Source organism: Pelobates fuscus, chromosome 3 (genome assembly GCF_036172605.1).
Source record: "Pelobates fuscus isolate aPelFus1 chromosome 3, aPelFus1.pri, whole genome shotgun sequence".
In the NCBI taxonomy this organism is placed as follows: domain Eukaryota; kingdom Metazoa; phylum Chordata; class Amphibia; order Anura; family Pelobatidae; genus Pelobates; species Pelobates fuscus.
In genome coordinates this window covers 252,476,460-252,502,670 of record NC_086319.1, presented here as the reverse complement: position 1 = coordinate 252,502,670, position 26,211 = coordinate 252,476,460, and positions in this window count along the sequence as shown.

The window sequence follows — 26,211 nt, the reverse complement described above, 5'->3', positions numbered from 1 at the left end:
TTGTGGTATTGTGTATGATACCTATGAATGTGAGCAATATATAGTGGCTGCTTGTGCAATTGTGTGTGGATGATATATCACATTGTGTGTTGGTGGTGTGTGTATGTGTGGGGCTGCTTGGGGTGTTGTTTGTGAGAGTCTGCTTGTTGGGTTGTGTGTGTATGTGTATTGTCAAAGCTGTTATGTTTGTGGGGCATGTGTTGTGTATTTGTGTGTGGGCTGTTTGTATTATTTGTTTGAGTGTGGCAGTGTGGGTGGCTTTCCTGGAGTTCAGTTGGGACAGGGCTGGCCAGGCACAGGTCAATGGCAGAAGCTGCGATAACTGATGCATGCTGCTCTACTCTAGTGCAGATTCCTGTTAACAAGTTTAAGTCATCTCAGATCACTTCCTGAAAAGGTTGCGATGTGTAAATTGAGGATTGTCTCTCACCACCTGCAATCACCGCTCAGGTTGCATTAGCAGATATCTGAAGTCCTACTTGGACTCCTGATAGACCATAGCCTGTTTGGCTCTGGCAGTCTTGAGTGTCATGCAAAGGCACCTCAAATACCATTCATGGCATATGTGCCATATTTTGCCTATCCCTGTTCTAGACCATAGTTGTTGATGGAGTGGGAGGGGTTTGTGGGTCAAAGGCTCCAGATGTGATGCTCTTTAGACCCCAATCATTACAGTTGGTGGAGGAGGGTGTCAGGATCCCGCGAGCGGCTGCGAGGGGAGGCTGCAGTCCTCTCGCGGCACTCACCCTCCACCGTCCGCGGTCCCCTTCCTGGTGTGCGCTCGGCGTGCGGCATCCTCCCAGCCACGGATGCCGCCCGTGTCTCCCTTTATGTCTCCCAGCGGCAGCATACATGGTGCTGCACGCTGGGAGCCCGCCCATTTTAATAAACGCCGGGGTCAGCCACTTGACCCGGCGTTAAAGGCACAGTGCCTCAATCACAGTGGGAGGTCTAGATATCTCCCACGTGTGATTGTTAATTCTGATTGGAAATTATCCAATCAGAATTAACCTATGGATTTAAATACTTACCTTTCCTGTTCCTCTCTGCCCTGTTGTGGTCTTTGCTCGCTAGTATTGCTACTGAACTTGTGTTTCTGGTTACGTACTCTCTGGCTTGTTTATCCGACATGTGACTTTCTCCTACTCTTTGACCTCGGCTTGTTTCTCGTTATTCTGTCTTCTGGTTCCCCTTACTCAGCTTGTCTCCTGACTATTCTTTGTGTGCTTAGCCCGGCCACTCTAAGGTCCGGTACTGCACCTTTTCTGTGTGTGTGTTAGCGTGTTTGGTTCCCGGAATCGTGACAGAGGGAGGATATCAGCTCTTTTATTTTTAATTTTACACCAGGCAGGTACTTCTTAAATCAGCTACCTGTTATTAGAAGAAAACGATCAATAGTATAGTCCTTTGTCAGCCTACGTAGGTGTAAGGCATCATGTCCTCAGATAATTGTCGTAAGGGGTGCTGCACACCCCTCTATTAGTAAGGCAGTGTGACAGAATTGCATTGAATATATGGTTGTGCAGCATGTGCATCAGCAGCACACTGTTAATTTTTAGAGAGGAGGGCAAATAAAGAAAGGTGGGGGTATGTCATGAAACCTCCCAACCTCTTTGATCAAGTAAGGGTATCAAGTTTGCCTTTTGGTTCAAGCCCCAGATATTTCTGATATCCAGCAACACCCCTGTCCTCTACACAATTTGTAACATCGATGGACAGGGACTTCCTGTCATTTGTTGCATGTATATGCACTGAAGTTCCTGATTAACGGGTCACTTGATATCCTACCTGCAGCATACAAATGCTAACAACTATAGAGCAACACTTTTCTTGTGCCTTCCATCGTGTATAAGGCTTATGCGTCCAGAATAACATGCTAGATCTGACAACTCTACACAAAACCCACACATGAAATGGGCTACTAGAACTCAGCAATGATGCTAGTAGACTAGAGATGGGTATCAACTAATCCGCTATAGTCAGGATCTCTATGCTATTCCTGTTAATGGGCTATAATGAAGATTCTTCCTAACTACTAAATCTTTGGGTACTTAGGCATTCCTGTAAAAAAAGTTTACAAGAATAACAGTGGATAGCATGATGCTATACTTCAAAAGGAAGTTCACTTAGCGCTGCAGGGCTATACGAATTTTGTGTCCATGTACTAGCCCATCTGTAGCCCAATTATACAATCATAGGGGCACCATCAGTAAGCATACCGGCCCTTATCTATATAGCGCCTCTCATCACCTCCCTCCCGCTCCCCCCCCCCCCACCCCTCTTAAGTTCCGGGGTTAAGGAGCAAACTACCATCACTCTGGTACACAACTCATCGTGCCTCTGGCATGCTCACCAGCCTATTTCACTTTTAGCAGGTCCTTACTGGCCCTAGATTGAGAGCTCTACAAGCGTATATTAATACACAGGCTCATTAATGGTTCACGCTCATATTTCCTTCAGGAGCAGGATAACAGCCCATCACCACACTCACATGACCTTACCAGGTATCCCTCCAATAGAGGCAACCCTCTTGCAATTAAAATATTAACAGTCAGACGCTGAGGGCCTGGCTATCAGAGCACATATTTATTTGTTTGATTATTTTATTTATAAAAAAGTGTTACATGAATCTACTATGCCTAAAATACTCAACCTGTTCATGTACAAATATTACTATCTCTATGTAGACATGTTCACTAGCCTGCTTGCTATATCTTTGTTACCACACAAAATGCAGCACATCTTGCTCTAATATGCTTATATATTGTCATTTTATCTCCTGTCATATGTCATTACAAAAGCTTGTACTTATCACTGCACGACTAAAATAAAATAAAGAATTAAAAAAAAAAGTCTACAAGGTTATTCACTGAAGTAAGAATTCAAAGAGAATTTCAAATTTAAGGCTAGAACAGCCAAATTGAAAGCATAGATGACAGATAATTTTTCCAGTTCGTCTATTTTGACCTTAAATTTTTATTTCACTTTGAATTTTCCCTGTAGTGAATAACCCTTATAAATATATTGTAAAATTTGATGCAACTTCACTGCCTGACAGGGAAGGTTCTGTAGGCTATTAAAAATGTTGCTTTGTTGCTGTAAGCATGATACCGGAGAAACTGACGGAAGCCAAGCACAGAGAGATGGACACAGGTTTCTTCAGGAAGGAAGAGATTCTTTATTGGATCACCGATCGGGACTCAGAGGGACTAGCGTCACCAAAATACAGCAAAGTCTGAGTACTGAATACATAGAGTACATTCCTTATATAGCACTGTAGCTCCTCCCACAATTAACTACACCCACACATACCCTTAACCTATTTAATGAATAGAGTCTAAACTCATCCATCCGGTCTAACCACGTGGCTCATCTGATACAAAGGAGAGGGACGCGTAATTCCAGTTCTTACCTTCCTGCACCTGGTCAGTACAGTGATGACAGTATCTTAGCTACGTGTAATTAACTAACTGATACTACAAACACATATACATACATATGCCTTGTGGCAATCTTAGCCTGCTAAACTTGTATTTTACTGGAATTACATCACATTCCCCCCTTTGATGCCTCTGATATTTCACAATTACTTGAGGCATCACTTAACCTTGGTTTGCATATACCTCAGGTTACCATGAACCAGACCAGACTTATCTTATGATGTGAATCTTCAACATTCATCTTCTTGCATTGGTTCTCCCTGATCTAGAGCCTTATACTTATATATCGCCATTATCTGTGCAGCAGCCTTCCTCTCTGCTATACTTCCTATCAGGCTTTGCACAGACCTAACTACTAAGGGTATAAGACACGGTAGGAGTAGACACAACAGTAAAATCAGTAGGACTCCACCTACCACTGCCTTAAGCCCTCCAAACCACTCATACCAGCTACCAAACCAACTACTTGGATTGTACCCTTTCCATACCTGAGTAGGCACATGCGCTAGTTTAACCATATGGCTAGTAAGCTCAGCTATTGCTTGCCCTTCGTCATCTATTTGAAGACAGCAATTACTTAGGTTAAACTTCCCACATACACCTCCCTCTACTGCCAAAAGGTAATCCAAGGCTAATCTATTTTGGTAGACTGCTGTCCTCATCCTGGTGTTATGCTTCGCTAGAAGATTGAGCGCTTGTGATGTCTCATTTGTGATAATCTCAACCACCGCCTGTAATCTTATAATACGGTTGAGCATATAAATAGGGGTTCTATAACCAAAGGTACCATCCTCAGCCCACGTGGCTGGCCCATAGTAATCTATAATACGCTGGGGAGGCCATTCATCATCTTCCCAGGCGCCTATCTCTATGGGTCCCCTTTTCTTCCTATGATTCACATCATACACTTTAACACCTAAAGTCTCACCTGTTTCAATCGGTAACAAGAAGAAGGATGGTTTGAGCATACCCAACACACATGCCCCTTCCCAGTCCTGTGGCAGCTCCGAATAGGCTTTCTTACCACAGATCCAGTACAAATTTGCTGGGGCTCTCCAAGTAGATGTGATGGATAGATCAAACCACACATCCTTTAAATTGGCATATCTAGCAAACGGGTTAGATGGTTCTGAGACATTTGAAGCCGACCACCAAGTTGTATTCTTTGTATCATCATCATAAGCTTTTTGCCCTAGACAAGTTAATTCTCCTACAGAAGTATTATACATTATTCCTTTCCTTGCTATGCAAACATAACCTATGATGGAGGTCTTTAATCTCCACTCAGATTTACCTCTAACACTCATATGATAATCGGCTTGTGTAGATATTAATTGGTCAACTGCCTCAGAACCGGACATTACCTCCTTTGCTTCCCAAGGCCATTGGTCTCCCATGTTAGTACCTCCACACACATAGCAGTTGGTAACATTAAGACTACCGGCAATACTTTCAGCTAAATCGATGAACAGGTTTTTAGCATTATGGGGGATCTTATTATCTATACTCATCTCTTCGTAAAAGGAATGGTATACTTGATGAGTCTGGGAGGATACCGTATCAGTCTCTATTCCTATAAACAATAATGTCCCAGGATCTAAACCCGTCCCGTATATTTGAAACCCAAATAAATTTCCATACTTATCTAAGAACTTGTCGGGGTTATTAATGAGTATATGGACTGGGTTGCATTCCATAGACTTACAATAAGGGCTAGTCGGCAACTTAGTCACTATCATGTCTTTGTCTACTGTCTGTCCCCAAGTTGCCCACCCCACACAAGACCAATATGGGCAAAAGTTATAATCTCTATTTGGGCATCTAGGACTTACATATTTATTTTTGCTACTGGGACAAATATATTTATCGTTAGACCCATACGTCCTCTCCCATCTAAGATCCCCACATACATTCCACGGCTTTCTACCACTCGATATCGCTTTACACGCATCAAATAGCAGAACACCCGAAGAATGTACGGATTCTAACACCGTTTTATTAATTAGGGTCCCCTGAGGATCTCCATTCCTGAGAGTCAACCAAATTGTACGAGGCTGATACTCCGGACTGAAGCACTTAGGTTCTCCTACTCCTAAATGGCACACACTATAATCTATATTTAAGTATCTACATCTCGATACATCTCCTTTACATTCGTATTGTGAATGCCAAATTAGGGTTTGGGAAATATGGTTACCTGTTCTCGTAGTCTTAATGCATACCTCACAGCTAGGAGTGTCGGTACCTCTACCTTCCTGAATATAAAAACACATATAAATAAACACTATCAAAAGCACATCTTTCGCCGTCATCCTCAGTCTTCGTCCGTGCGATGGCGCCTCAGCTTCCAGGATGTGAGGGGCTGCAGGGAATGGAGTTCTGCTCATCTTCACAGGTGTCCCTTCGAGACTTTCCTGGCTTATACACTATGTGATGGTAAGCGGACAGGCTTTATTATGGCCTTCTCACTCACACCTGTAACAATAAAATTTGTAATCCACAATAATTCCTCGTTACTCCGACTGAGTAGTGCGTTTTAACCGGATCTTGCAGGGATTCTCTGGATCTGCTGTAACTTGCCAAGAATCGACTGCTGCTGGTTTAACCCTGGAGTGATGTATCCACGGAGTCACTTCTGCTACTTTTATTGCTGTAGGGGTAGACAAAAGAACAACATAAGGACCTCTCCACTTGGGCCCTAACGGTACATTATTCCACTCTTTAATCCACACTTGATCTCCTGGATGATAACTATGAACAGGGGGATAAATATTCACAGGTAATCTATCTTGTACCCATTTCTGTACCTCCTCCATAGTCTTACCCAACTCTACAACCTGCTGCCGGGTAATTCCTTCTCCCAACTGACTCAAGTCCCCCCTTAAGTTACCAAGTACGGGAGGTGGTCGCCCATACATGATTTCAAAAGGAGAGAGGCCCATCCTTCTGGTAGGGGTACTGCGGATTCGCAATAAAGCTATGGGTAAGAGAACGTTCCACTTAAGTTGGGTTTCCTGACACATTTTAGCCAACTGGTTCTTTATAGTTCTATTCATTCTCTCTACCTTACCAGAACTCTGGGGTCTATATGCAGTATGAAGCCTCCACTTTATACCAAGCATATGAGTCAGTTGTTGTAGGCACTGGTGAACAAAAGCTGGACCATTGTCCGATCCTATAGAACAGGGTAGTCCATATCGGGGTATTATTTCTCGTAGCAGGAATCTCACAACTTCTCCTGCTTTCTCTGTACGAGTAGGACATGCTTCTACCCAGCCTGAATAGGTGCACACAATTACCAGCAGGTAACGATGTCCACCCGATTTAGGCATCACTGTAAAGTCTATTTGTAGATCGGACATGGGGAGTCCCCCCATAAACTGAACTCCTGGTGGCTTTACTGGTCCTTGTCTTGCATTATTCTTAGCACACGTTACACATCTGCGTACAATGGCCTGAGTCAAGTTGGACAATCTTGGTATGTAGAAATGTTTTCTAAGAGATTCTTCAGTACTGTCTCTCCCAGAATGTGTCCCGTTGTGATAATTTTGGACAATTTCTACCGCTAGCGATGCTGGTATAACTATTCTTCCATCTTCTAGCTGATACCACTTGTTCTCCAGATACTTTCCCGGTTCAGTCTTTAACCACTCCTCTTCTTGAGCTGTATAAACTGGAGTCCATTGGGACAGTGGAGTTGGTATAAGAGCAGCTATATGCCCTACATACTCCTGTCTTCCTGATTCAGCAGCACGCTTAGCTGCACTATCTGCCATCCGATTTCCCTTGGTTACATCACCATCTCCTCTCAGATGCGCTCGACAATGTATGATACCGACTTCTTTCGGCTCCCACACTGCTTCCAATAGTTGTAGGATTTCAGCTGCGTACTTGATTTCTTTGCCTTCTGAATTCAGTAGTCCTCTTTCTTTATACAAAGCTCCGTGGGCATGAGTGGTTAAAAACGCATACTTAGAGTCCGTATAGATATTTACTCTTAAACCTTCAGCCAATTGTAACGCTCGTGTTAGTGCTATTAATTCTGCCTTTTGTGCTGATGTTCCTTTCGCCAGTGGCCGAGCTTCTATCACCTTGTCTATTGTTGTCACTGCATATCCTGCATAGCGGATCCCTTCTTTCACATAACTACTGCCGTCGGTGTAATATTGAACATCGGGGTTCTGGATGGGAAAATCACGAAGATCTGGTCTACTTGAGAATACTTCATCCATTACTTCCAAACAATCATGTTGACTTTCAGTAGGTTGTGGCAAAAGGGTAGCTGGATTTAAGGTGTTTACAGTCTCTAAATGCACTCTTGGGTTTTCACACAACATTGCTTGATACTTGGTCATACGGCTATTACTAAACCAATGATTTCCTTTGTAATCCAACAACGTCTGTACTGCATGTGGGACTCGTACATAAAGTTCTTGACCCAGAGTGAGTTTATCAGCTTCAGCTACTAGCAGGGCGGCTGCAGCTACGGCTCTTAGACAAGGTGGAAGTCCGCTGGCCACTGCATCCAGTTGCTTAGACATGTAGGCAACAGGTCTTTGCCATGATCCCAAGTACTGTGTCAATACTCCCACAGCCATTCTTCTTTGCTCGTGTACATATAAGTAGAATGGTCGTGTGTGATCAGGTAGACCTAATGCTGGGGCACTCATCAAAGCCTTCTTCACATCTTCAAATGCCGTTTGCTGTTCTTGGGTCCATAAGAAGGGGTCGTGCTCTGTACCTTTGATAGCTGCGTACAGAGGTTTTGCTAGTATCGCATAGCTGGGAATCCATATCCTACAGAAGCCTGCTGCCCCCAAGAATTCTCGCACTTGTCTTCTATTCTTGGGTATTGGTATTTGGCAGACAGCTTCTTTTCTCTCTGGCCCCATAATTCTTTGACCTTCAGAGATATGGAATCCTAGATACTTGACAGTTGGCAAACACAACTGAGCCTTCTTTCTAGACACCTTGTATCCTGCCTTCCAGAGAATGTGTAGTAGATCGTGCGTTGCTTGCTGACAGATTTCTTTTGTAACTGCTGCTATCAACAAGTCATCTACATATTGTAACAATACACACTCTCCTGGGATGGACTCGAAATCCAATAGATCTTGACTTAGGGCTGAACCAAATAGGGTAGGTGAATTTTTAAACCCTTGGGGCAGTCTTGTCCAAGTCATTTGGCGTTTTGAGCCCGTTACAGCGTTCTCCCATTGGAAAGCGAAAATACATTGACTTTCTGCGGCAATTCGGAGGCAAAAGAAGGCATCTTTGAGATCTAAGACTGTGAAGTAAGTAGCCCCGCCCGGAATTAAAGCAAGCAGGTTATATGGATTGGGTACAACTGGATGTATGCTAACAACCGCATCATTGACTGCTCTTAAGTCCTGCACAGGTCGATACTCATCTGTGCCGGGCTTTTGAACAGGCAGCAATGGGGTGTTCCAGGGGGAAGTACAGAATTTTAGGATACCATACCGTATGAACTTATCCAGATAGGATTGGATGTTCTTCTTAGCCTTCTGCGGAATGTGATATTGTCTTAGGCTCACTGGATAAACCCCATGTTTCAGTTCAATTTTTATTGGTGGAATATTGCGGGCCAGTCCTGGTGGGTTGTTCTCTGCCCAAACTCCTGGTATGTTAAACAATGTCTCATCACTCCTAGGGTTTTGGCTAGTCAACACTGTATAAAGTCGCCACTCTTCTTCCTTTGGTACGGATAAAGTCATAATACCTGAAGGTCCATTAAACTTTAAAGATGTTGTTCCATCTGGTAGGAACGTAATCTGCGCTTGTAATTTGGATAGCATATCACGTCCCAGCAATTGGACTGGACATTCAGGCATATAAAGGAATTGGTGTTTTACTACGTGGCCTCCCAATGTACAGAGTCGACTTTTAAGAACCGGTCTTTCAGCACTTCTTCCAGTTGCTCCTATCACAGTAATAGTCCTTCCAGATGGAGGAGCAACTAGATTAGTCACCACTGAATGTTCAGCACCAGTGTCGATCATGAACGCACTCCTTTTCCCCCCTATTGATACATCGACCATAGGCTCCGCTCGACCAAGGGGGATGGAGCCCGGTCGGTATCAATAGTCCTCCATGACCGTGTCAGCCAATCCTACAAAGTCCCTACCTTCTCTATCGCGAGACCTTTGCGCTGCTGGAATATACCTGTCTTCCCTAACACTTCCTCTGTTCCCATTACTCCCTCTATAACCATTACTCCCTCCGGGACCTCCTCTACCTCTCGCTCTGCCTCTAAAGTTTCCGTAGCCTGCCCTGGGTTGGTCTCTCTCGTACTGCTCTCTTTGCGGACATTCGTTCCTCCAATGCCCTTCTTCCTTGCAATACGCACACTGATCCCTACTCAAAGGCTCCCTACTCCATCTATTATTGCCTCTATCTGGGCCCCGTTTATCTACGCCTGCGATCGCTACCGCTAGCATATCAGCCTTTTTACGCATCTTGCGCTCCTCCTCTTTCTTGCTTTCTGTTTCCCTATTCATATAGACCTTATTAGCTACCTCCATTAGTTGGGAGATTGACATACCTGCAAACCCTTCTAACTTTTGTAGCTTGCGCTTAATATCTCCGTAAGCTTGGCTGACAAAGGCGGAGTTAACCATTCGGGAATTGTCTGCGTCTTCCGGATTAAAGGGGGTGTACAAGCGGTACGCCTCCAATAATCGGTCATAAAAGACACTGGGCGCTTCATCGCTTTTCTGGATCACCTCAACTGTCTTCGACATGTTAATGGCTTTCTTTCCTCCGGCTTTCATGCCAGCAATTATAGCGTCTCTATAGGCTCTGAGTTGAACCATATCAGCACCATTTACGTTCCAATCGGGATCAGTGTTAGGATAATGTGTTGCGGCCCATGCTGCTGGATTAGCTTGGTTCAAAGCACGGGCTCTATCCTCTAATGCTTTAATGGCTGCTTGATTTATTCTTGTCCTTTCCTCATTGTTAAATAAAGTCATTAATAACTGCTGGCAATCAGCCCATGTCGGATTATGTGTCTGTACTATTGAGGTGAACAGATCAGTCATGGCTTGTGGTTTCTCAGTATACGAGGAATTATGGGTCTTCCAGTTTAAAAGGTCGGTAGTGGTGAAAGGGACATATACGAAGACAGGGTCAGCGTGTGCCATTTGACCTGCGGCATCGATATAAGCTGACCCGGGATTTAAGCGAAGAGGCATCTGATAGTGCTTTAATTGTTGGGCACCAGTCAACTGTCGGGTTTGGATGGGGCTACGTAGGGAAGCGTCAGTCATGGGTTCCGGTCGGGGAGATATAGGGTATGGGGATGTGGGAGGTTGGTTTTGGGAAAAGGTAGTGAATAGAACACTTCGGGCCGAGCTAGATGAAGCTTGACCGGAAGTCTGAAGTGGCGCCAAATCAGGATATTCGTTTCTAATGGGGGTGGGTTCTGGTTCCGGAAGGGGAGATTTAGTACGAGGGGGGGTGGATCCTGTACTGGAGGAGGAAGCGGAAGTGGATGAGGGTAATGAGGGAAGGGTTACAGGACTTCCTGTATTTGCGTCACTTCCTCTTACCGGAAAGTAAGGGGGCGGCAAAGGGATCTCGGACTCAGGGGGCGTGTCCAAAATGGGCCTAACACCAGCCCTAGTGGACGAACAAGTCCTAGCTACCATGAGGCGACACTGTTCCTCGTGGCATGTCCGGAGCCATTTTGGCGAGTCATTTACGGCCTGTCTCCAACAATCAATATAAGGAAACTGGCCGTAAAGTTCAGGCCTACCTGATACAGCCACGTGTAAGCGCTGTACCAGAGTTGGATCCAAACTGCCACGTGGCGGCCATGCCGCAACCAAAGTAGGCCACTCCCTAGTGCACAAAGTGACCAAACGTACAGGGGACATCTTAACCCCAAAATCACAAACTTTGAATCCCTTTTTAAAATTCTTAACCATACATCCTAAGGGATCCGGAATCGTTGACTGCGACGCACCCATATTTAACAGTGGAACGTCGTCGACAACGATTACTATACACGCGTACTATTCAACAGTCACACCCGTTTCCTCTGGCAACAGCACCACGTGGTACGGTTACCAAGTGAAACGTACACAATAACAATAAACACTCAGGGAATTCCCGTACACACACAGCTGCTACACCAGTCACTATATAATCAATATTATGCCCTTTGGCGTAACTACACAGTCACCCACGCTATAATTCTCTATATACGAATTACCCGTCTATAACACACCCCAGTAACATCGTCTTTTACAAATAGCGGTTACAGTACGGTTAGCATAGGTCAAAGCACAAGTTAAGGTCACAATACAATTATTAGTGGTTATGGTGTTAAACATGCAATGGACGACAATGATTAGTACTTATTATATAATGTCAGTAAATATACAGGGTTATGGTACCGTGCACTATAATACAGCAACACACTATTAACACTCTCGCTAGACGGCTGAGCTCGCGCTATCTAACAAGATATACACTTTACTAAAACAATCGTTAACACATTTACAATTCCCAACTAAACTATTGGCCAGTACCTTGAATGGACTACCTAAAACTATATACACCCGTTTTGGTTAGCCACACTGCCCAATCACCACATATATAGCGAGCTAGAGAACCGAATTTACACAGACGCCTCTTAGTCGCACTATACAACGAGCTAGAGAACCGAATTTACACAGGCGCCTCTTAGTCGTACTATCAAAAGTCTAGTGGGTTCCAAATTTACACGCCTTCCCACTTAGCCCAGATAGGATGAGAACTAGCGAACCGAATTTACACAGGCGCCGCTTAGTCTCCCGGTCCCTCCGACCTAGCGAACGTAATATACACCCTAGAACGCTAGTCTAGACAAGACACCGGTGTCCGGCTAGGGCTATTTACACCAGGACCCCGCCTGACTAACCAAATCAAACGGTCTGACTAAAGAGCGTTCGATCGAGCGGTGCGCCTTCGCTCCTTCCCTCCGACAGAGGGGGCAGATACAGATTCAAAAACCCCTTTGGGCCTACCGCACAATCGGTATACCCCTAGCGGGTCCTGCCGTCTAAAACAGCAGTTATCTTACCTCCTCGTTCCTGAACCTGAGTTCACACTCATCGACGGGGACACCCCAGCACTTCTCACGTAGAGGCCGATGATCTCCTGGACAACAGACCAGTGGCGCCGAGACGAAGGGAGGTCCACGCAGAAGTTCAGGGGTGCAGCCGTAGAGAACGTGGGCAAAGATAGACCGTCTCACGCCTCTGCCTCTCAGCTACCGTTGAACGATGAGCTTCCCGGCCAATGCACCAAATGATACCGGAGAAACTGACGGAAGCCAAGCACAGAGAGATGGACACAGGTTTCTTCAGGAAGGAAGAGATTCTTTATTGGATCACCGATCGGGACTCAGAGGGACTAGCGTCACCAAAATACAGCAAAGTCTGAGTACTGAATACATAGAGTACATTCCTTATATAGCACTGTAGCTCCTCCCACAATTAACTACACCCACACATACCCTTAACCTATTTAATGAATAGAGTCTAAACTCATCCATCCGGTCTAACCACGTGGCTCATCTGATACAAAGGAGAGGGACGCGTAATTCCAGTTCTTACCTTCCTGCACCTGGTCAGTACAGTGATGACAGTATCTTAGCTACGTGTAATTAACTAACTGATACTACAAACACATATACATACATATGCCTTGTGGCAATCTTAGCCTGCTAAACTTGTATTTTACTGGAATTACATCACAAGCACTCATTCCACTGAGAAACTGGAGATATATTGAGTATTACCAAATTTTTTTTAACCTAATCATATCTTAGGAGTTATATCTAGAGACAAGGAATATATATGTGTATGCATTATTTCTGAGGATGTCAAGGATACCTTCCACTGCATGGCACTCATGTCAAAATACCTGTCATCATATACCCAAATAAATACATATTGTACCAAAGAGATGGTCTTGTGAGGTTAAGGGTACAGCTATGGCTTCATTATTAAGTGTCAGGCTTCATTCATAATTTAGAGAATGGGGAAATGCCCACTGACAAAAAAATGGCAGTCTATAATTTTAAAGGTAGGTGTATTTTAACAGTGAGAGACAGAAAACCAAAAGAAAAATCCAGAAAAATGCATGTCAAAAAAGATATAAATTGATTTGCAATTTATTTAAATTAGTGAAATAAGCATTTGATCCCCTATTAATCAGCAAGATTTCTGGCTCCCATGTGTCTTTTATACAGGTACCGAGCTGAGATTAGGAGCACTCTCTTACAGGGAGTGCTCCTAATCTCAGCTTGTTACCTGTATAAAAGACACCTATACACAGAAGCAATCAATCAATCAGATTTCAAACTCTCCACCATGGCCAAGACCAAAATGCTGTCCAAGGATGTCAGGGACAAGGTTGTAGACCTACACAAGGCTGGAATGGGCATGGTGAGAAGGTGACAACAGTTGGTGCGATTATTATTTCTTAATGGTAGAAACACAAAATAACTGTCAGTCTTTCTCGGTCTGGTGCTCCATGCAAGATCTCACCTCGTGGAGTTTCAATGATCATGAGAATGGTGAGGAATCAGCCGAGAACTACATGGGAGGATCTTGTTAATGATCTCAAAGCAGCTGGGACCATAGTCACCAAGAAAACAATTGGTAACACACTACGCCATGAAGGACTGAAATCCTGCAGTGCCCGCAAGGTCCCCCTGCTCAAGAAAGCACATTTACAGGCATGTCTGAAGTTTGCCAATGAACATCTAAATGATTCAGAGGAGAACTGGGTGAAAGTGTTGATGAGACCAAAATCGAGCTCTTTGGCATCAACCCAACTCGCTGTGTTTGGAGGAGGAGAAATGCTGCCTATGACCCCAAGAACACCATACCCACCGTCAAACATAGAGGTGGAAACATTATGCTTTGGAGGTGTTTTTTATGTTAAGGGGAAAGGACAACTGCACTGCATCAAAGGGACGATGGACAGGGCCATGTACCGTCAAATCTTGGGTGAGGTTCCTACCCTCAGCCAGGGCATTGAAAATCGGTTGTGGATGGGTATTCCAGCATGACAATGACCCAAAACACACAGCCAAGGCAACAAAGGAGTGGCTCAAGAAGAAGCACATTAAGGTCCTGGAGTGTCCTGGCCAGTCTCCAGATGTTAATTCCATAGAAAATCTGTGGAGAGAGCTGTAGGTTCGAGTTGCCAAACGTCAGCCTCAAAACCTTAATGACTTGGAGAGGATCTGCAAAGGGGAGTGGAACAAAATCCCTCCTCAGATGTGTACAAACCTAGTGGCCAGCTACAAGAAACGTCTGACCTCTGTGATTGCCAACAAGGGTTTTTTCCACCAAGTACTAAGTCTAAGGGGTCAAATACTTATTTCACTCAACGACATGCAAATCAATTTATAACTTTTTTGACATGCTTTTTTTGGATTTTTTTGGGTTATTCTGTCTCTTACTGTTAAAATACACCTACCATTAAAATTATAGACTGATCATTTCTGTTCAAAATCAACAGGGGATCAAATACTTTTTCCACTCACTGTACACTATTTATACCCTGCTTTCTATGATTTCAAGATGATAAGGATTTAAAGGTGATCTTTGGTTTATGATCCTGCTTAGAACATTTCAGACTGCAGCCGAACATATGCACAAAGCTGCCCACTCTGCTGAGCAATCCATTGAGGATTTAAGGTTAATAAATGATTAAATCTGGAGAGATTCTCCCCTTTTTTACACAAAAATCTCATATCAATATTATTGTCTTTTGTTTTACTGCTGAAGAAAATGTGTGTCATGTGAGCTGATTGGAATGCATCATCCTCTAGCACTGGGCCATTAAATGTATCAAGTTTTTTTTAAGTCATTGGTCATTCTCATACGGTTTCGCAAGATAAAGCAACTTCTGCTTTTGTTGTTACTTGTACACTGTGAACCGGGGGTTGCTTAAATAGTTTGGCAGCTAATTTGAACTTAAAGGACCACTATAGTGCCAGGAAAAAGAACTCGTTTTCCTGGCACTATGTAGTCCTTAGGTCCCCCCCACCCTCATGGCTTCCCTCCTACCGGGCTCTAGGGGGCTGAAGGGCTTAATCACTTAGCTTTCTCCAGCGCCAGGCTCCCTCGGCACTGGGGAACTCTCCTCCTCCTGCCGATGTCAGCGCCAAATGCGCATGCGCAGCAAGAGCCGCACGCACATTCAAACCGCCCATAGGAAAGCATTATTCAATGCCTTCCTATGGACATCAGCGTCTTCTCACTGTGATTTTCACAGTGAGAATCCTGGAAGCGGCCTCTAGTGGCTGTCAGTGAGACAGACACTAGAGGCTGGATTAACCCTCGGTGTAAACATAGCAGTTTCTCTGAAACTGCCATGTTTGCAGCTGCAGGGTTAAAACTAGAGGGACCTGGCACCCAGGCCACTTCATTAAGCTGTAGTGGTCTGGGTGCCTATAGTGGTCCTTTAAGTCCATCTCTTTAGCTTTTTCTTTCTAATACCTATTAGTTATAATTGTCGCTAGTTTCTTGCTGCCTTAAAGAGGGTCCTTGACATACCAAGGAATGCTGCCTATGCAGTTCTCACTTCTTTCTAATCAGGACAACTGCTCTCTAGGAATCTATAATCTATGCAGTAACATCTTGTTTCACAGCTGCTGTGGTGTCCTGGAATAATGATGAGCTTGTGGAGCCCCTTCCTAACAGAGATTCTACATTGCGAAGAGAGCTAAATAACTACTCAGCAATTTAGATGAACTTTTGCAAGTGAGATCAATACTCATCTCAGGGAGAGACATGCTGTCATGAAGAAAGTTTGCATGCCACAGTTTAATTATAGCACTCTGCTACCTCCTGTCCCTATGGAAAGCACATGGAGCTGAGTCCTGCTAAGTTGCCTGAGGCACATCTCACAGACCTTGTGAGGGGGACAGTCTCTACTGTTGCAAGAAAAATAATTTAGTGTTATTCGTTACTAATAGAAGACCCCAGCTTGGGGGTGGGAGGAGTTCCTTGGGTGTAAAAAAAATATTTTTCTTTAACAAATTATTGAACTATATTTTCTGCCATCAGGCTTGAGTGACAGCACCATATAATCCATACTATATTCCTGCTTTGTTCCTGGCTCTAGCAAACTGTTAGGTTATTTCCTTTGCCAACAGCCAGAGCATCCATCTCACTGAAATTTTTTTTTAAATTCTTTATTTTTTCGTGCAAGAGTTAATATTACAAGCTTTCATGCTTTGCCACAACAGCAGTAGCATGTACCAGATTAAAACAAGATTTTACAATTGTGGCACAGGATATGGTTGCACATTTTTTGTTTTTTAAGCTAGTCAAGAAGAAATAAACGTTAGGGAAAGGTAGGAGTAGATAAACATGTTAAGACATCGCTTTATAGATTTGAGTCGAGGACAAATGATTCAGTGCTTAGTGTGTTGAGACACAGTAAGAAGGAAACAGAACAGGTCTGATATATTACCAATAGTTAATACACAGGATAGGAGCAGTAATTAAACTAATGGCGTGCTTAAACGACATCGCTTACATGTTAATGCTACTGCAAGTTTACCTGCTTAATGTGTGCTTTTCATAATGGTCATGTTAAAACTTAAACAGAAAATGCAAGAAAAACAAAACATAACATTTGTGCATCTGACCACTCTGCACCGCCAGGGCCACTTCTAGGAATCAGTAGTGTCTTAGTCCTGATAGTAGACCCCCTCAATTTATCACGGCAAGCAGGGTTGTGATGTTCGCGGTCCGTGCCGGCTGCTATCCCGCTCCGTTTCGAGGCTGGGTTGAGTCTGACGCTGATCGGGAAAGAAGTCGGCAAAATAGCTGTGTCGGGTGAGCCCCTGTTTCTCCGTTGTGCTGGAGCGTTTTGCGGGCTGATAGGAGCTCTGTCGCTGATCGGTTGTCTGCCTGTTGTTCGGCTTCTTCATTGCCGGTCGTAGTATGGTGTTTCGCCCGATAAGTGCAGGATGCAGCAGTAAGTATGGGAGGTCGGTCCTCCGATGTGTCAGGGTTTCTCGCTGTCTTGCCTTGGCGTGTGGCAGGCTCCTCTGCTGTGCGTGAGCTCGCTTGTTACAGCCCTGAGATGAGCACTGTGCTGGGCTTCCCTGTCGGGTGGTAGTCGGTGGAAGCTGTGGGTTTTGCTTGTGCCCAGTTGCTTTGCCAGGGATTGTGGGCGTCCGGGCACTGCCTCTTCTCATGTTTGTGTTGATGCACGTGGCGTCAGCCATTTTAGGTAGGGTGCCCAGGCCTCGGATCAGGCTGTAGAAGCTGCTGGGCTCAGGCTGCCTTTCTGCCCTCGCGGTCACAGGGTGGGGGCCGGGATCACCCCCGCCGGCCCAAAGGGGGGAGGACAGGGCCAGGACCTCGCCGGTTCGGTCCTCCGGCCGGGCACTGTCGGGCAGGATAGCGGGGCAGCGGCCGTCCGCCCCGCTCACCGCCGAAGAAGGCTCCATCTGGAGCGTTAATTTCTCCCCCAGGGGACTGGAACTCGGAGAGTCAGCCTCTCCCTGGACCCAGTCAGCCCAGCACACGGAGGGTCGGTGCTGTCGGCTCGTCATCTCCTCTTAAATCGTAATTTGAAGGCTTAGATCGGTAGAAGGTGCAGGAGCTGAAGGGACTTGCGACCGTCCAGCTCGGCGGTCCGGCCCCGCCCCCCCCCCCCCCCCCATCTCACTGAAATTAACACCAAAGCATATATGGTAGGACTCTATATCCTATTAGTATCATGAAAATGATGACATAGCCTTTATCAGGTCATTATCTTGCAGCTTGTCTCCTATCTACTCCTATAGAATTGGAATGTTTTTTGCTGATACACCTTAACCACTTAACTGAATTGTTTGATTGCCAAATAACTACCTGGGACCCCACTTGTTATTTTATGTATTTGGCTCATTATGCAGTGAAGGAGTATATTTTTGATGCATTATATAAGGGTTTAATCAGTGTATCCTTGTTTCCATCATGAGCTGTACTTCTAAAAAAAAAAAATAAAAAAAAAAAAAAGAAATAAGGGAATTTAAAATGGAATTGGCACTTTCTAGGATTTCTAATATGGTTTACGTATCCCATATATCTAACAAATATGTGAGAGCTGAAAAATAATATTAAAAGGAACACTCCAAGCATCTTGGCCACTATAGTTTGTGTTAGTCGTTATAATGTCAGACGTGTCCTGATATCCCACCGCTGTAATGAGTCAAACGGTTTTCGCCAGGCCCCACCTCCACTACCAACATCAGAGAGCCAGAGGTTCGAAACCAGTTTACTCATGTAGTTGTCATGGTACTTGAATGTGCCTTTATATGTAGAAATCCTAATTGCTGTATTTGCAATGTCCAGGAACTGGGCAACTCCATCTTGGCTCCCAGTTAATCATTTTTATAAACTTTGCTCTGGCAATCACCATAGACGGCATAGGAAAAGAAGGATAAACAGAATTCCTCCTCCAATGCAATGTGTGCCCTGGCTGAGCACCGATTGAACTGCATTGTGATGTCAATGCTACATCTTTAGTGTACATTAAAGGGACACTATAGTCACCAAAACAACTTTAGCTTAATGAAGCGGTTTTCTGTATATATCATGTTTCACTACTATTTATGCAGCCCTAGTCACACCTCTCCTGACTATGACCGACACAACCTACATGAAAACAATATGGTTTAATTTAAAAAATATATATATTTTATCTCCTGCTCCGTAAATTGAACTTTAATTACATACAGGAGGCTACTGCAGAGCCAAGCTTTTAACAAAGCAGAAGATAAGAAATTCTAAATTAAACAGAATTTGCAATAAAGGAAGTGTAAACATTAGATGAACTTTATAGGAAGTGTTTAGGAAGGTTGTGTGAGTCTCATGCAGGGAGTTGTGACTATGGCTCTATAAACAAATGATTTAACTCCTAAATGGCAAAGAATTGAGTAGTGAGACTGCAAGGGCATGATCTACATACCAAAACGGCTTCATTAAGCTAAAGCTGTTTAGGTGACTACAGTGTCCCTTTAAAATACAGAGCATTATATATACAAAGAAATTTACCTTTAAAGGTTTACTGTAACCCTTACGCAACAAATATTTCTATTAAGTTAAAATGCCCTATTGGGCATTACTGTTAGGTCTAATCCTGCAATAATAGGTTTTGAAACGTAAGTGACATCCAGCGCCAGGTGAAGCTCCTAATACTGACCTCCCTCCTCTGTCTGACATCAATAGAGGCCTCCGTGGTCTGATCGTTTTGCTCGCTCAGAGCGCATGCTCTGGTAGAAGTGTGGGGTGGACAGGGGAAGGAACGTAAAAGGATCACTAAGCGGTTTTCCTTACACTATAGTGCCCTAAGGGTGCCCCCACCCTCAGGGTCCCCCTCCCGTGGCGCTGAAGTGTTTAAAACCCGTTTAGCAGCTTACCTTATTCCAGCGCCGGGCTCCCTCTGCGCTTGTGACCTCTCCTCCCCCGCAGACGTCAGCTCCCGAGTGGAGCGGAATGCGCATGCGCGGGCATTCAAACAGTTCATAGGAAAGCATTTCTCAATGCTTTCCTATGGATGTTCTGCACGCTGGATGCAAATTTTGCATCCAGCATCACAGATGCGCCTCTAGAGGCTGTCAGGAAGACAGCCACTAGAGGCTGGATTAACCCTGCAATGTAAGCATAGCAGTTTCTCTGAAACTGTTATGTTTACATCTGAAGGGTTAAAACCTGAGGGACCTGGCCCCCAGACCACTTCATTGAGCTGAAGTAGTCTGGGTGACTATAGTGTCCCTTTAATAAAGTACAAAGCTAAATGTGGAGAAGCAGGGAGTGCTTAGTAAATGATAAGAAAAATAAGATACATGTGTAAATTAGGTACCTTGTTCTACATTAAACTTTATCTTAGCGGGGACTAACCGAAGGGAAAGCTACTAAGCTTCTCTAAACTTTTGCCTCTTCCGAGAGTTCTGTCTTTGTTGCAATACACTACACTCTTGTTGTATATATTGTTATTTGTAAGTCATCTAAATGTTCTGAGAACAGCCCACCACCACTTACACCCCTTAAATTAAAGAGTCTCTTTGACCTTTTGAAATGTAGGAATATACTCGAAAAATTAGAATATTAGAATATCGTGCAAAAGTTCAATTATTTCAGTAATGCAACGTAAAAGGGGAAACTAATATATGAGATAGACGCATTACATGCAAAGCAAGATAGCTCAAGCCGTGATTTGTCATAAGTGCGATGATTATGGCTTACAGCTCATGAAAACCCCAAATCCACAATCTCAGTAAATTAGAAAATTACATACAATCAGTAAAACAAGGAGTGTACATAGAACAATATCGGACCTCTGAAAAGTATAAGCATGCATATGGACTCAGTACTTGGTTTGGGCCCCTTTTGCAGCAATTACTGCCTCAATGCGGCGTGGCATGGAAGCTATCAGCCTGTGGCACTGCTGAGGTGTTATGGAAGACCAGGATGCTGCAATAGCGGCCTTCAGCTCTTCTGCATTGTTCGGTCTCATGTCTCTCATCTTTCTCTTGGCAATGCCCCATAGATTCTCTATGGGGTTCAGGTCAGGTGAGTTTGCTGGCCAATCAAGCACAGTAATCCCACGGTCATTGAACCAGGCTTTGGTGTTTTTGGCAGTGTGGGCAGGTCCTGCTGGAAGTCCTGCTGGAAAATGAAGTCAGCATCCCCATAAAGCTTGTCTGCGGAAGGAAGCATGAAGTGCTCCAAAATCTCCTGGTAGACGGCTGCGTTGACCCTGGACTTAATGAAGCACAGTGGACCAACACCAGCAGATGACATGGCTCCCCGAATCAACACAAACTGTGGAAACTTCAGACTGGACTTCAAGCATCTTGCAGTGTGTGCCTCTCCATTCTTCCTCCAGACTCTGGGTCCTTGGTTTCCAAATGAGATGCAAAAGTTGCTCTCATCAGAAAAGAGGACTTTGGACCACTGAGCAACAGACCAGGTCTGTTTTTCTTTAGCCCAGGTAAGACGCTTCTGACGTTGTTTGTTGTTCAGGAGCGGCTTGACAAGAGTAATACGACATCTGAAGCCCATGTCCAGGATCTGTCTGTGTGTGGTGGCTCTTGATGCACTGACTCCAGCCTCAGTCCACTACTTGTGAAAGTCCTCAACACATTTGAATGGCCTTTTCCTGACAATCCTGTCCAGGCTGCGGTCATCCCTGTGCAACTTTTCCCTTCCACATAACTTTCTATTAATGTGCTTTGATACAGCACTTTAAGAACATCCACCTTCCTTCGCAATTAACCTTTTGAGGCTTTTCTCTCCTTATGGAGGGGGTCAATGATGGTTTTCTGCACAACTGTTAGGTCAGCAGCCTTCACCATGATTGTGATTTGTAGCGGAATGCAGTGAGCCTGTCCTGCAAAATGCCTGTGTGACTGTGTTTGTATATGTTTTCCCTATGTTGAAATTGCTATTCGTGTGTGTATTATGTGAATTGTATGGTATTCGGTAGTTTCCATCCGTACTATATACTTATGGAAACTACCGAACGGAGGGACCACCCCAGAGAGAAGTGTGCCGGCTATTAAAGTTCACATTCCTTCCAACCGCAAGTTAACCGGCTCATTAGCATTGTATCTGGGTGGCCGCCATTCGGCATGCGTACACGTGGCGGCGGCCATCTTACGCATGAAAATCCCAGCGGTGTTTGGTCGTCGAGTGCCTGGAACTCAAATCGGACACTCAAACAACCAAACACCGCTGAGACCTCCAGAGCTCCGTAACTGCCGAACGGAGAAACATAACGAATCCCCATTCGGTAGTAATAAAGTACCGAATGAGGGAATCACTATCTAGGTGAATGTAAATGTGGATGGCAATTATAAATGCCTGTTTTAACTGCCGAACGGAGACCGACCGCAGGGCCCATTCTCGTGGAACCCTTTTCGGATACCAACTCGTGTGCGGTCGGTCAAACTTCCCCTGCCTGTAACTACCGAACCCCTGGTCCGATCTGGGTGAATTTTGGATATTATATTCACCCAGATCAGGGCTACCTAGCGGTACCCTGATATTAAGGATATGTGATGGTTTAGGGGTACATCCAAGTTTGGGGTAAAGTACTGTACAACTTAAGGGGATTATGACTCACTCGGAGGGGAGGAGATGTGTGGGAGGTAACAAGAATGGTATTGGTTACTGTCATAATTACTGTAGTTCCCTCCCTTGCATGGGAGCAGGCTTTATAAGAAACCTTGGAATAAACGATTGTCAGTTCTACTCCTGAAACTGTGTGTCGTCCAGTTATTGGGAGTGCTGTGGGGATTTCGCTGAACCTTTTTACCTGCTGGAAACGCTGCTGTGGATTTACTAATGACTTGTTCCTGAGCCTCCCTTGGATCTAAAGTGGAGAATAGCTGCGAGAAATCAGCTCTCCGCTACATTGGTTGGCAGCGCTGGGATCCAGACTCACAGAGGAACAAGGATTAATGGAGATTGACCTTTCTATGCTAAAAAGAACCACATTGAAAGACCTTCTGGAAGCGAAAGGTGTTTCTGCCAGCAGCAAATCCAAAGCAACGCTTATCACCGAAGTAATGGCAGAATACAGAGCAGAGGAGGTCCAGGCCACGGAACAAAGACCTGAAACAGAACAGGAGGAGTTCCAAAGGCAGTTACAATACAGACTGGCCTTTTATGGGGAAAACCCACCCACAGAGATCATCTCTAAAACCATGACAGAGGTGCAGGAGTTTGTGAAGAGAAATAGGAGACCACAAACACCAGAAAGAAGTACAGCAGGAGCTGTGGCACAAGAGGGTAAGCCCAAAATTCCCTATCAAGCTTTTAAAACGTATGTGGAAGCAGAGGAGGATATAGATGCCTTCCTCCAGGACTTTGAGAGACTGTGTACACTGCATAACATACCAAGGGAAGAGTGGGTACCCATATTAGCAGGACGGCTGTCAGGAAGGGCAGCGGAAGCCTACCGCACTGTACCAGATGTGGAAATTAGGAACTATAACCGGGTGAAAGAGATTATCCTGGCCCGGTATGCAATAACAGCAGAGGCATACCGGAGACGTTTCAGGGAATTGAAAAAGGTGGACAAAGATTCACATGCAGAGTGGGCTTGCCGACTAGAAAGGGCAGCTCTTGGGTGGATGCAGTCGAGTAAAGCGAGGTCCATGGAGGACTTGTTACAAATGCTGCTGTTGGAGCAGTTTTATGAGGGTATATCCTCAGAACTACAGGAATGGGTGAGGGATCGTAACCCCACCACCCTCACCGAGGCTGCCAAAAAGGCAGATGACTTTATGGATGCTCGCAGACAAACCAAGGCAGTGGGTACCAAACCGGCCATGCGGCCACTAGGGGTAAATTCATTTTCTCCTAACCCTCAACCCCCACCAAGACCCCTTCCTCCACCAGCACCAGCAGCAGCGCAGCAGAGATACCGCACACCTGCTTCTGTGCAATGCCACCGATGCCAGAGGTGGGGACATTACCAGCGAGATTGTCCGCAGTCCAGGGAACGCAACACCTGGATCCGACCAGGGCCTCCACCACCACCACCAAGAGCAGCAGCACATCATTACCAGGACGAGGTACCACTTCCCTACAGCTCTGCCGTTCCAGTCACGACTGTGGAACAGTGGGAAGTGCTGCATGAGGCCAACCCCTTACAGGCACATGCAGATAACCGCCAGCACCATAGGCAGACCGTATATCTGGAAGGGAAGCCTATGCAGGGGCTCCGAGACTCGGGAGCCACTATCACCCTGGTGCAAAGCCATTTGGTTTCGGACAAGGCCAAGCTGAATAAGACTGTGGCTGTCAGGGTTGCAGGGGGAGCCGTGTATCGGCTAGACACAGCCAGGGTACATTTGCATTGGGGTGCGGGGTTCGGGAATGTGGAAGTGGGACTAATGCCGCAATTACCTGCTGAGGTGGTCCTGGGGAATGATCTGGGCAAACTCACCTCCGCATTTGAACCACAAACTACTGAAGAAGCACACCCAGTAGTCACCAGGCAACAGGCCCGCACCCAACAAAACAACGCACTGCCGGAGGTCCAGGTAAGAAATTCCTCCCCTTCCCTAGACTGTATCCCTTGGGCCCCTCCTGACGAGTTTGTAGCCGAGGTAATCACTGACCCTACCTTACAGGTATACCGAGACAAGGTCACCTCTATCCAACCGGGGGCAGAGGGGGAAAGATTTGTATGGGACAGACAGCTATTGTACCGGGAAACAAGTAAACAGATAGATGGATCAGACCCCATTGCTACAAGGCAGCTGGTGGTACCTCAGAGGTACCGAACCGAATTACTCCGGATAGCGCACGATATTCCGCTATCCGGACATTTGGGGGTCAGCCGTACCAGATATCGATTGACCCAAAGTTTCTTCTGGCCAGGGATTAGCCAGGAGGTACGCAGGTACTGTAATACCTGCGACACGTGCCAGAGGGTGGGAAAGAGGGGGGATAAGCGTAAGGCGAGGCTGCACCCCCTACCCATAATTGAAGAACCCTTTCATAGGGTTGCCGTAGATATTGTAGGCCCCTTCCGGAAACCTAGCCCCTCGGGCAAACGGTACATCCTGACCGTAGTGGACTATGCCACTCGCTACCCCGAGGCGGTAGCTTTAACGAATATACATGCAGAGACGGTGGCTGAGGCGCTGATGCAGATTTTCTCCCGGATGGGGTTACCCAGGGAGATCATCTCGGATCAGGGCACTCAGTTCACGGCAGAGGTTACCCAACAACTCTGGAAGTTCTGCAAAATTAAGCCTATAATTAGTGCTCCGTACCACCCCCAGACTAATGGGCTCTGCGAACGGTTCAATGGCACCTTAAAACAGATGCTCCGAACCTTCGCCGAGACTCACCGAGACTGGGAAAAATTCCTGCCGCACTTACTGTTTGCTTACAGGGAGGTGCCGCAGGAATCTACAGGATTTTCCCCCTTGGAACTGCTGTTTGGGAGGAGGGTAAGGGGACCCCTAGACTTGATTAGAGAGCACTGGGAGGGAGACCGTAGCGTGGACGGTACCCCTATTGTACCATATGTGTTGGCCCTCCGAGATCGCCTGGAAGCACTCACCAAGACGGTAAAGGAAAACCTACAGGCAGCTCAGACGCGTCAGCGCACCTGGTACGATAGGGGCGCCAGGGACCGCAGCTTTCAGGTCGGACAGAAAGTTTTAATTTTAAAACCTGTCCGACACGTTAAGCTACAGGCCGCCTGGCAAGGCCCTTATAAAGTGGTAGAACAACGATGTGACACCACGTATATAATTGGCCACTGCGCAGGGAATGGGGGGCGACGCATGATCCATGTGAACATGCTAAAACCTTACCAGGAGCGTTCAGAGGAGGTGACAGCTATCTGCGCCCCCACCTCTGAAGAGAGCGACAGCCTACCCCTCCCCGATCTGTTAGAAGATGGACAGCTGGCTGGGGATTTAGGAGCAGTTGTATTGGGGGATCGGTTGAGCCCACAGGAGCGTATCGAGGTACAACAACTCCTGCAGGAAAAGCAGGAGACCTTTTCTAATGTACCTGGATACACCCCTCTGGCCACCCACCGAGTAGACACCCCCGGTCAACTTCCCATGCGCCAGACCCCATACCGCATCCCTGAAGCGGTCCGGGAGAATATGCGCAAAGAGATTGAGGAGATGATACAGTTAGGAGTGATTGAGCCCTCAGATAGTCCCTGGGCATCTCCAGTGGTCCTCGTACCAAAGCGGGACGGCACG